This window comes from Aphelocoma coerulescens, chromosome 1 (assembly GCF_041296385.1).
Source record: "Aphelocoma coerulescens isolate FSJ_1873_10779 chromosome 1, UR_Acoe_1.0, whole genome shotgun sequence".
Classification (NCBI taxonomy): domain Eukaryota; kingdom Metazoa; phylum Chordata; class Aves; order Passeriformes; family Corvidae; genus Aphelocoma; species Aphelocoma coerulescens.
In genome coordinates this window covers 62040124-62052606 of record NC_091013.1, presented here as the reverse complement: position 1 = coordinate 62052606, position 12483 = coordinate 62040124, and positions in this window count along the sequence as shown.

The following is a 12483-nucleotide window of genomic DNA, read 5'->3' as shown; positions in this document are numbered from 1 at the left end:
GGCAGTCTTCTGGCATTTCAAAAAAGAAGAAAAAGGAATTTAAGTGAAAGATTTATATGTTTATGTTGCCTCTGTTTATGATGCTAGCACAGGAAGTCCAATTTCCTCCTAATTAGATTATAACAGGTGCAAGCAAATCCAACAGAAGGGAGGCTGCTTGTATAATATCTATAGCACATTTGGTGTGAGTGTAGCAGGGAAACAGGAAGCATCTCTCAGCTATGGTTTTCCCATGTTGTGGTCTGAGACCTGTCACTTGCTCTGCCATCAGATAGCAGTGTTACTGGGCTTGGAGAGGTGACCTCACCCTGGCTCAGGTTGGGCAGCTGTGTTCAGCTGAACCTGTTGGGGAAGTGAGTCCCCTTCTGAGACTCATTTCACACCATGCTTTGTTCTTCTGAGAGCTGTGTTGCCTCAGGTGCTTCCGTTCCATCTCGCACACCCTGTTTCTTGAAATCTTGGGGCCGTTGCTTTCAGCCATGTGGGAGGTGTTGCAGTCCTCGCCAGTCCTTCACTGCTGATCCTGCCTCTTGTTCTCCTTCGCCCCTCCCAGCCAAAGAGGAAGCAAGAAAAGGATAATACATCCTGCATGCAGACTTTGCCTCCTCCAACCACTTAAGCTGAGGTGCTGAGGTGTGAGCAGAGAAGGCTTGGAGAGTGTCACACCTTCTGCTGCGTTACCATGTGGTACTGCCAGCACAGTGGTGTGAGGGACAGTTGGAGGCAGAAACCTCTAAAAGTGTCATGCCAAGAATGGCCACAACTTGCCTCTCAGAGATTTCAGTTGTCTTGGTGTGTAAAGATGGCAGAGTTTTTTGTCTTTCTCCTCAGACTTGCACTGAGGAAGCTCTTTTGACATGTCTCTGATAATGAGAATAGAGTCCAGATGGGCAGAAACTGAACAAGTGGTATAAGAAGATGGATGGATGTTTCACTCCAGTTTTTCAGCAACCCAGGGAGCAATGTTACTTCAATTAAAATGAAATCTAATGAGTTGAGAAAGTTTAATTGCATTTTAAAGGAGGGGCAGTCTTTCTACTTTCATTTTTGAGTCTATAACATAATATATAAGAAGGGTGAAGATCTACTTTTTAATTAAACAACTGAAGAGATCAGAACTGAGATCCTAGTTGACTCGGATGCTAATACTGTTCTTTAAAAACTGCTACTGAAAAATATAGAGGATTAATTTATGATTATTTTAAAGGAATGCACAGAGTCATTCATGATAGAGGATTTAATAATTTTCTTGTGGGCAAATGAAATTATTCTGATATAACATTGTGTAATTTTGCGGAAACAAGGTAAAGTCTGTTTGTGTGTAAATACATTTTACCATTGCTTCAGACTCCTGGTGAGATCATAATGATAAAGCTTCACAAATACTGTCACAAACTGGCAGAAATCAGCCTGGCAGGAAATTTCAAACCCAATGGCAAACTTCCACAGGCTATTGGAAATTAGTTGCTAAAACAGTCATTGGGAGTCTTATGAGAAGAGGACTGAGTTTTTAATACATAGACATGCAGATGGGTCCTTGTCAAGTTTATGATGTGACACTCATTTACCTTCAGGAAGAAGCTGAAATCTAGACTGTAAAGAAAAACAGGTTCCAGAGGCAGGATCTGTGGAAAAAACCCCAGCATTTTTTTTTGCAGATATTGCTCTTGACTATTCAGAAATGTGTGTGAAAAAGTGCATTTCCAGAACTTAATGGCTAAATAAGTGAACATTATAATTACTTTTTACTTTTTTTTTTAAACTTGGATTTTCTCCCTAGTTCTCTTTCCTTTTGGCCATAGCTTCATCTGGTGCTACACTCTTACCTGTTTTTGATATGTGTTTTGAGAAATTTTTTTGGACTTGTCTTCATAGGGATCTATTAACAGCGATTCATTTTCTCGGCAGATGCACTGATTGAGTGTCTTCTTTTTGAGTTAGCTTAACTCCAGTCGGTGTGGATTTAAACTAATTCAGACTAAGCCTATTTTGAAATAAGAGAGTGTATCCAAAAATTGAGGAAAACCTTATTTTTCTTTAAAGTTGACACTATCTCAGTTTAAACACACTTTGTGGTGTAAACAAGCCCGAGAGAGCATACCATGTGTTTTGAATTACATTTACAAGCTCTTGTGAGTACTCCAACTCATGTTCATGTGCAATTCAACCTACAGCAATTCAAGATGTTATCACTTCCCCACCTTTTTTGCTATTTATCACAGTCGGTCTGTTAGAAGTTCCTGCCAGGGTGGCAGATAGCAGACTGGAACATCAGCTCATTCAAGTTCCAGTGAGAAGTGCACTGTCTTAGCACAAACCTGGATTCACTCATGAATTGCACTGGACTGTGAACTGGAATGTGATTAAGGGTGCAGTTCTGTTTCTTTGGCTCTTGTTTTGGGGTTGCTAAACTGTTGCAGCAGATGGAAGCAACATAGCTCTGCTGGGGTGAGATTAACAAGGTGCAGTGCTTTGTCAGCAGTGCTTTGTCAGGCATCTTTGTCAGCAGATGCCTGAGAGGTGGTGTGGCTCAGTACCTCACGTGCGGTCTGGGCATTATAGACTCATGTTGTTTTCCCCATCCTTGTAGAAGTGATCTTTCACAGTGTCTTTGATATTTTTCTACAAAGGAATCACGTTTTTCTTGGGGTCAACAAGCAAGGTTTTTCAGCCCCTCCTCTAGGTTCATTTGAGTATCAGATTCCTCTGAATGCCAGTGAGGCTGTTCAGAATTCTGCCAAAAAATAGCTTTCAGAAGAACTGCCTGGTCTCCTTTAACCTTGTTCTCAAAGCAACAGCAACAAAAAAATTGTTCTGGTCCCCTGGAGTCTTAAAAAAACATTAAGGCAGGCACTGAGCTCAGACACTTGAAATTTGGCTATATTACAAAGGACTGAAAATGAGACATTTGCCCTAGTAAATGTCTTAATAAAGGGGTCATTACCTGTGTTCTCTCTGTGACTGGATTAAGCCCACTGCAGCTGAGGATGGATTGGACTAATAAACTCTGGAGCCTATAGAAAGTCTGCAGAAGTCAACAGTGGAGAAAGCAATCAGGGTGTGTGTTATAGTGTGAGCATTATTGGAGGAAAGCTTGCCTTGCTTAAGGGTCTCCAGGGCTGCTTGGGCAACTCTATTTACTTCAGTTGTCTGAAAAGTTGAGAGCTGGTATGTTAATTTGTTCTGAGAAGCATTCTGAGTTGCATAATAACAGCTGCAGGTGATGCAGTGCCTATCCCATCCTGAGGTTTGCAGAAATCTGGCATGCCACTGTATTTACAGTTCGGGTCAATCAGCTGCAGAGAATGTCTCTGAGCATGACTCCCCTCTCTGCTGCCCAATAAGCACATTCTTGTGTGGTCCATCTATTTATTTGTGGGAGACCAGGGATGCTTTGGCATTGCTGGCAGTTACCATTATGCAAATTATTTATCTGGTCAGAATGGATCATTGTGTCCATTGCAAAGCCCAAAGCACACCTGTCCATGTCTACAGGTACTGCAAAATAGAACATTTGAATAGCTTATAAAACCAAATGATGACTTTCTTTTCCAGGGTCAAGTGTTATCTGGGTGTGGGCTTTCTTTTCCCTGAGTGATGAATGTGGCTGAAATGAAGGGACTACTCAAGTGAATAGCTGCTGGTCTGGTCTATTTGGTCACAGCCAAGCCCTTGTACAGCCTGCGTGACATGAGTGGATCAGGTCTGTGCCACACAGTGTTGGGCAGTTCAAAGATACAATGGCCACACTTTGATCCTGGATGTAATAATGCTGTGGATGCAATGCTCCAAGGAGGCTGAGTGAGTAGGTGTAGGATAGGTTTAACTTTTGTGTGCATGCCACAGGAAAGGAAAGTTGTGACCCTCTCCTTCTTCTGAGAAGGAACGAGAATATTCTCCTTGCCTGGGATCAATGAGGCCTTTGAAATACAGGCTACAGGCCTCTTTAGGGTTATCCAATATTAATGTGAAAATATTCACAATGCTAAAGGCTAAATAAAGCTGCAGCTGTATCCTGCTGATAGTCTATAGGTTTCCTCATCTCTTATTCCAGCTCAGACATTTTCCATGTGCTCTTCATTGTGACATCTGGTTGAAGATGAACACCTGAAGGAGGACCTTTTTTTGCATCTGTGCCAAGCCCAGAAAATTTTGTCAATTGAAGAGAAAGTGGCCATCAGTGTTTTTAGTGTGATTGAACACTTTACATTGTTTGGTCCACAAAGAGGGAAGAGATTCTCTTTGCATCTGTGAGAAAGAAAGTATTCATAAAACTATCATGAAAACACATTTCTCTCATTACCTCCTTATGCTGGTCAAGACAACCCTGATCTGAGATTCAAAATGGGTAGAAAGAGGAAGAAGGAGAGGGTCACAACTTTCCAATGTGGGATTATTGTGGGGAAGAAGATCCTTTTTCTTTCTTGTCCCTTAACTCTGCACATTGAGGTGTGTGCACTTTTAATCAAGGGATTAGTAAATACTTGCTATCTATAGGCTGGGCTAGCCACATTCTTTGTTCACAGAGCAGCCAGCACTGCTGGTGCATAAGGCTGCTGCTCTGCAACTTGGCAGAGGCAGCAAGCAGTTTGTCTGCAATGTGCAAAGCCATAAAAAGCATCTGGGAGCCTTTTCCCTCTGGCCGAGTGGCTGTATTTATATTCACCAGCCACAGGCATGTGCAGGCATTAGAGAAGTGGTTTTTGCTATTTTAATAAAGATCTTATTTTTGTTGGGACTTGTGATATGGTGGTATGTGGAACAGATGTTTCAAGGACCTTTCTGTATTAAGTCTTTATTATATAGGTGTCTGTAAGTGTTTGCGTTCATATTAATAACTCGGACCATATCCAGGCCATGTTCCTCTGTTCCTTGGGACTGGGACATGTGTATGAAGGGCAAGTTTTTCTGAGGGAGTAAGTATTCTCATCACTGGATACACTTTTAGGGGGAAGGGACAGAAATAAATGCAAGACTCTGAGAGTTTGAACTGCAGTGTACTAAAGTGCTAAACAAAGAGCTGCTCAGATGAGAAGACACCCATTATAAGTTTGAGGTCTTTCCTAATTGTGCATCAACTTTTACTTCTGAAAATTATTTATCCACAATATAGTACCAAAGTAAATAATTTCTTTCAATGTCATGCTGGCTTGGTTTCCAAGATGCCTTTTGAAGGAGAAGTTTTCTCTTGTCAGCAATAACATGTCCCCTGCCTTGTCATTGCCCCGGGTTATTGTTAAGCAATTATTCCTTCTTCTTTAAAAAAATTTGCATGCAGGTTTCTCCTGCCTTTATACATGTGGCTAGCTGTCCATGAAAATCTGTCATAATCCCAAGGCAGCAGTGTACTTCTTTCATAACCAAACTGTCCTCTAACGCTCCTTCCCCTGGATGTTTTCTTCTGCCTTCCTTTGCCATGCTGTATGAATATATGCTGTTCCCTGGGTTTGCTCTTGTTTCTTTTAAGGAAGTAGTTCTTTCTTAAGTGTCTTTGAATGGGAATTGATTCTCACTCACCACCCCAGCATATTTTCATAGTGCTGTCAGTGTTTCATATATACACCCTTGTGCTTCTCTTCTAGATTTTGCTTTTTGTGCATTTTGATGTTCTCTAACAAAATGTTCCAGTTTTCATGTATGCACTTCTCATTTTGCCATCCACTCTCCCTTCCACCTGTTTTCTTCCTGTTCTTCCAGACCAGGACTATTCTTTCTTGATATCTTTTGGCTTTTAACTCAGGCAGATTATGGTTAGACTCAATTCATTTGTCCAAGAGTTTCTGGATTGCTTTGTTTCAGGGTAACAAGCTCTTCTGCCAAGCCATGGAATCTGTGACTAATAATCTCTCATCCTTCTGGCTGGTGGTACATCAGCTGCTGTTGTCTTGGTCTTATGTCTTCCTTAGTGAAGGTCTTTCTTTTCTGACATTACAGATAATTTTTTTTTCTTTCATTTTTGGTGGCTGAATCAGTCGAGTTGGTGTCAGTGGCATTTTTAAGGGTGTAAAGGAAATTTCACCCTTTCTGCAAATTCTACTCAGTTTCTCATTCTGCTCCAGGAAGATGTCGCTTTCCTACAGTCTCAGAAAATTGAGGCTCACCCTTACTAACATAATTTTTAAACTAGGTGTTAATATTTCCCATACACTTTCTTATTTTGAACATGGCCCAGAGGGATGTTTTTTAAAACACTAACCTGACATTCTACTGATAAAGGGATTAAATGAAAGTATTTGCATAATGTCTTCCAAATAGATGAGCTTTATGATAGATGACACCAAAATATATTGCATAAGAATATGAATCACTTGGAGAGGGAAAAAGTGCAAGCAATTTCTAAAGGGATTAGCAGAGTAGAACAGGTCTATGTTGAACATTGGTATCATGAAATAGATGGATTTCATGATGACAGTTGTTCCACAGCACCTTACCAAAGAAAGCTGACCCTCCTAACCTCCTTATTTCACTACAGGATGATCCTATAATCAAAGAAGACCAGACTCATTATTTTCAGAAAGAAGCATCTTCAGAAAATAAAAAGGAATATTAGCTGCTATGTTCTTGTATCATAGGATGAATATGAATTAATGTTTTCTCCATATTTTTGGCTTTACTTCAGGAATATGTAGTTTGGTGGGAGGAGGGATTTAACAAGCTTTAGGCAAGCTTTGCTAAATCCACAGTATAGAGGGTACTGGACGACATGCACTGAAATGCTGATTCCACCAGGCTCGGAGTCTTATCGCGTCTGCAGGCAAACAGTAGAAATGCTTTTACATTAGACTTGCAAAATGTAATGTGCAATGCAGTACTTTCTGTCTGAACCATTCTGTCAAGTTAGCATGGTGAGGTACTATATCCCACTTTGGATCCACTGATTTTTATTTTCTTCTTGTAAGAAAGTGCAGGTTATACACCTGTCCTGGGACTGTATGGAATGATTCAGAGAGAATTTGAGGTTGTGACATCAGCTAGGATAAATATATTTGTGTATGATTACTTGATAGATAGAACCACATAACCTACATTCATCCTGTTGTTGGCCTACTAAACTGCGACAAGTTATATATTTTTTTTTTGTTTGTATTTTTGCACGTTTAATGTGGTCCCTGTTCTCCCATAGTTGAATGCCTCTTATTCTTGTTAATGCATACAATTGCAAAACATGGCTCTGAGGCAGCGAAATACTATATTTTCCAAATGTTGGTGGGAAACTGAGATGTAAAAGGTTATGTTCATATCACCATGCATGATCAAGTTATATTCAACTCCTGTGACTTTGGATCAAACCACCAGCTTCAGAGCAGATTATATGAATCACCTATCTCTCTGTTGAATAATAATCATGATAATCTCTGCTGTGATAAAACCAGTCATTAAGTTAGGCTGGGTTTGAGAAGGGCTCTGCTGAACAGGTGTCTGAGAGACATTAGTGTGCTTTTTGCAAAGGCACTTTGTTGTATAGGTCCCACTGAAATCAAAGACAAGGTCTGTTGCAAAAGAAGGGACTTTGCCCTGAATTGCCCACTAGGACTGTTGCAAACGAGGAAGTACTGATGAGAGTGAAGCTCTACAAAACCAATCCTTGTATTTCCCTGTTTTCCCAAGAGGAAATTCTTAAGTAAGTGCAACTTTCCTGTATGACATATAAATAAAGTTTCTCGCCTCTAAAATGTAGAAAATGCATCTATTTTATTTTTTCAGATTAAGAGTTCTACATAGATCCAGAGAAAGTATTTTTATTTAGCATTAATTATGCTTTGATTAGGAACAAAAATATAGATCCCCATTGTCTCTGTGAGGTCATGTGCAAACACAGTGCAGAAAATGCCAAAGCAACTGATCAACTATGATTACTGAGCTATGCCAAAGCAAGCGATTAACTATCATTACTTGGCTAATATTTGCTTCCTATCTCGGAACTGCTTTTTAAACATAAAAGAAAAACCGTTGAGAAACTTTTATGCTTCATGGGTGATTTGTAAACCCAGCCTCTGGAAGGAACAGAGACTCACTCTTATGCTCAGAAAACAGGTTTTTCTTCTGATTAGATATCAGGCTCCAAACTCAGAGGCTGTCTGTGCTGACAGCACAAAGCTGCCTACAAAATTTCACTTTCTTGCTACACAGTGGGGCATGCGAGTGTGGCCACATGTGCTGCAGAGTTGCCCTCTCTGTAGCCAGCAGGACTCGTGGTGCCTTAGCAAGGCCAGTGGGTCTGTAGGTGCCCTGGGCATCTGCCTTCTGGCAGTTTTCAGGCTGCCAAGGAGTTGTTGTATGCATGGGGCATGGAGCATGCTACTCATCTGGAGTCTTCATATATACAGATGCATTTGTACCGTCAGCTCAATTTACCTGTATCTCTGTGTTGTGCTTTCCCTTGCTGCTTCATCTATCCAGCTAAATGCATTCACCCCTGGGAATAATGCCTGGCCCTCAGGAAAAGTGGTCTGTTTGTATGCTGCTCAGAGCTTGTTCCCTTACAACAGCCTGGTGGTTTCCCATGTATTCACATGATTAAATACTTGTCCTTTTAGATCTCTTCTGGGGCCTTTGGTGTTAAGATGTGACCATTACTTTTCTATGTGAGTTTGTGTAGGTCTTTTGGGTGTTCAGCTTTCTTTTTGTTTGGAGCATCAGAAATAACCTGAGGCATGGATTGAAGCCTACCAGGGTGGTATTTCCATAACAAGAGATGTGATAGAAGGGCTTATGTCTGGAATTGGAGGGCTGGTTAGGACTAGGCTGGGCTGATGAGGAACAAACCCTCATCCATGACACATTTTGGGAGTGATTTGTTTCCAGGATTTCCCTCGGTTTTGTATGGAGATCATTTTGTTCACCAAAAAAAAAAAAAAAAAGGTCTGGGAAGGAAGTGACAATTATGCAGTATCAGGATATCACAGACTGAGAGTAGAGGTCACTTGGCCAGCATAGGCTTACCAGTTGTCTGCAACATGTATGTGCCGGTTTGTACCTGAAGTCTGCTTTGGTGCGGCCAAAGAGTTTTTCTTATAGTGCAAAGGATATTTCACAGCTGTCAGCTGCTCTGACAGGGGCCAGTCTGCTTCTCTTGGAGCTCAGGGCTTTAGCCCTGGCTGTACTTAACAGCATCAGTCTCTCCATTCCCTTGACAGCACTGTGATTTACCCGGGAAAGCACACCACTGTAACCTGAGAGGAAGAAGCCTGGATTCATTTTCTTGCTGTACCAGCATGGCTCTGGTTCTTTTTGCTTACACATTATCACATGCCTTCCAGGTCTTGTCTATCTCACATTGAATTATTAGCCATGAAATCCTCCAGTAGAGATGCAGCTTCTGCTGTGAAAAAATATCTTTGCAAGAAATTATTATATCCTTACCCTGCAAGATGCTGCTGCCAGCCTTGTGAATATGTCTGGAAGCTTATGCTTATGCAAAGCTGTGGTTAAAAACATGTTACCCCAATGGACATGACTTCTCTCAAGAGTTTTCTAGTATGGATTTGCCCTAAGCCTCGGCTTTCCCTTTGCCACCTGGAGCTGACAGTGCCATGGTAATACAAGGAAGCCTTAAGAGTTCCTCACCAGGGAGATGAGTTTCATATGAGGCAGCACTGTTGCTCAGAAGTACTGCTGCTCCTGCCCTGACCTCTGCCCACCAACACCAGAAAGGAATAAGGGTCTCCTGATTGCTTTCTTCACTTAGGCACAGCAACAGCCTTTTGTTGCTGGCTCAGTAGAAGAATTAAGCCCGACAGAATGAAGGAGAAAAAGGAAAATAATGTTTTCATCATGGTCATGTTTTGGTCTAGGGACTTTTTGACTTTTACAAGTGCATAGATATAGCCATTCCCTTAGTCCCGACTAGAACGTTTCTTCCAAACACAAGCTCATTTTCCCAGTGATCCAAAGAACTTGGGAGAGAAATTGTAATTTCTTCTGCACAATTGGAGGCTTGCAGCTGACTCTACCAAGGCAGTAGCTTGTTGGGAGTAGAGAATTCCCATGGTGGGTTGGGTGCCGTGGGAACTGCAGGCAGCTCACTGCCTCTCATACGGTGGTGTGGCACAGCTGGGGAGTGTGGGGGCCACACTAATTACATGTGACCTTTTTTCATTTCTATGGATCAGTGCTCTAGAGACAGGAGAGTCAATCATTGTGGTCAGGTGGAATGCAGCTCCATGAAAAGAGAGCAGGTGAGTAAGCCTTGATAGGTGCACAGTGTTAATGCACGAGTAAGCATTAATGGGCACATAGTATTAATATATGACACACAAAGCTGCTGGAAATGAAATGGGAGGTAGTCTGTGTCCCACCTGCGCTATGTGAGAATCAAGGGAACTGAAAAACTGTAGAGACCTCTGTGTATTTTACTCACTGGCAAAGGTCCATTGGCCTTTGGGAAAAAGGAAATGTGGTTCTGGTGTGTGAGCAGTCTAGCTTCATCTGCTCTTCTCTGTATGTATAAGAAGTAATAAATACCACAAAGACCTGTATTGTCTTCATAACTTTGATGGAATCTTCAAAGAATCTACAAGAATTTTTATGATTGAGCCACTGTAAGGAAAATGCCTGTTTGCCTCTCATATCAAATAAGCACCTGATGTTCTGTAGAACCAAGATTAAGATCAGATACTGTACCCCATGGGAAAGGTTTCCTGTTAGAAAACTGGACACAGTTAATTTATGATGGTAACTTATGTTTTCTTTGTGCGTTAGTAATTTGGTTATTATATGAGTTTATGACATCACTTACCCAAAACCTGTAAAAATATCATGCAAGTTCCTTAAGGGTTGGTTGGGGAAATCCCCAGACTCTACTATAAAATACATCCTTTCTCCCTTTGCTGTCACATCTGCTGGCTGAGAAGATGAAGCACACACAGGTGGCTGTGCTTCTCCTCATGCAGAGCATGAGTGCTCTGGCTGGGATGACGACAGCAGCTGCAGAAGAGGTAAGATGAGGGTCTCATAACCTGAGCTTTGGTGCCATCTTGTCATCTCACATAGTTTAGATTGCTGAAAATTCTTTTAAGGTTACTGGAAAATGATTAGACAAATGTTGAGATCTCTGCATGGAGAAAGTTTAAAGAATTCCTCCATCCTCCCCCCAACTAATGTATAGGGACTGGGTAATAAATGTCAAATTGAGGCACAGGTTTAAAGTCAGAGTCAAATTCTGCCTTTGGTTAGATGAGTGCAACTCCCAGTGAGGATCTGAGTGGATATTAAATGCTCTGTGTAGCTTCTAATTAGTTAGCAAGGGCTTATAGCAGGAACAGATCCACATCTTTGATGTGGAAGGAGTTGGGAGGTGGGAGCTTTCCCAGCTGCATGATTGCTGTCATACTCTGTGACCAGGCACATGAAAGCCGTATCAGTTGGTTATTGTTGGGTACTCTCCCTCTTCCCTAAAAAACTGTATCTGGTTGGGCAAGAGAGAAATTCAAAGCAGACCAAATCAGAAGAAAACCCACAATAACCCCCAAACAAAAGCTACATCAAATTCAGGGGGGAAGGGAGAAAACTTTGAAAAATATTTTTTTTAAGCAAAAAATTATATTAGTGAAAGATAGTTTTGATTTTGTACTGTATTTTTAATTTTTTTAAATTAAAAATGGGGGTTCAAATTTTTAGAAAAAAAGTTTGTTAATAGGTTATGAACTTTTTCAAATGAAGCAAAGCATTTTGGTTTTGTTTGACTGAAAATGACTGCCTTTTGGTATTTATTAATTAAAATTTGGGAAAAAAGCATTTTGGCTCCCAATAATTCTTTCTGATTTATCTGGTTTAGTCACCAACCAGAAAATTCCTGTGTGCCCCTAGTTACATTTTTTGGAGTTTAGGAGTGTTGTGGATGCAGGCAGTGAAGTTAACACCTCCTGGGAAGCTGCCTTTATCTGCTCAAGGAATGAAAAGTTGCAAAATTCAAGATGGAGGTGTAAATATATATTGATAAGCTGAGGGTAGAAAGCTCAATAGGGGAGAAATTCCTCCTTAGTCTGCTTAGCTTTAAGCTAGTCTTCAGTTTGTGTAATTTGCACAATTTGTGATGCTCTCTGGCCTAACACTGTTAATTGCTACCAGCTGCCCATCACGATCAGTGTAATTGTATGAGCACACAAGTGCCTGTTCAAGAGGGTTTATTTGACAAATTGTCCCACAAAGCTTGTTTACACTGTGCCACTTAACAGACCTGCCCTTTGCTGGCCATTTGGATTTCCCCACCATTCCCTGGCTCAGGAGTAGGGTTCCAGCTGGGATTTGGGAAATGCAGGAAGACCCAGCTGTGAGTGTCGTGTTGCAGGGGAAGCCCATTTGATGCTCTGTCTGTTAGACCATTTGACTTTGAGGGTGTCTTGCTCCAGTTCCCAGTTTGCCACTGGTTTTGGTGAGATCCCATTATGGGTGACTGTGCTGCATCATGGGAAAGCACCGTGCTCTTCACACTGTGTGGGAACGTGGTAACCCCCAGGACGGTGCCAGGGTTACAGTCACTGT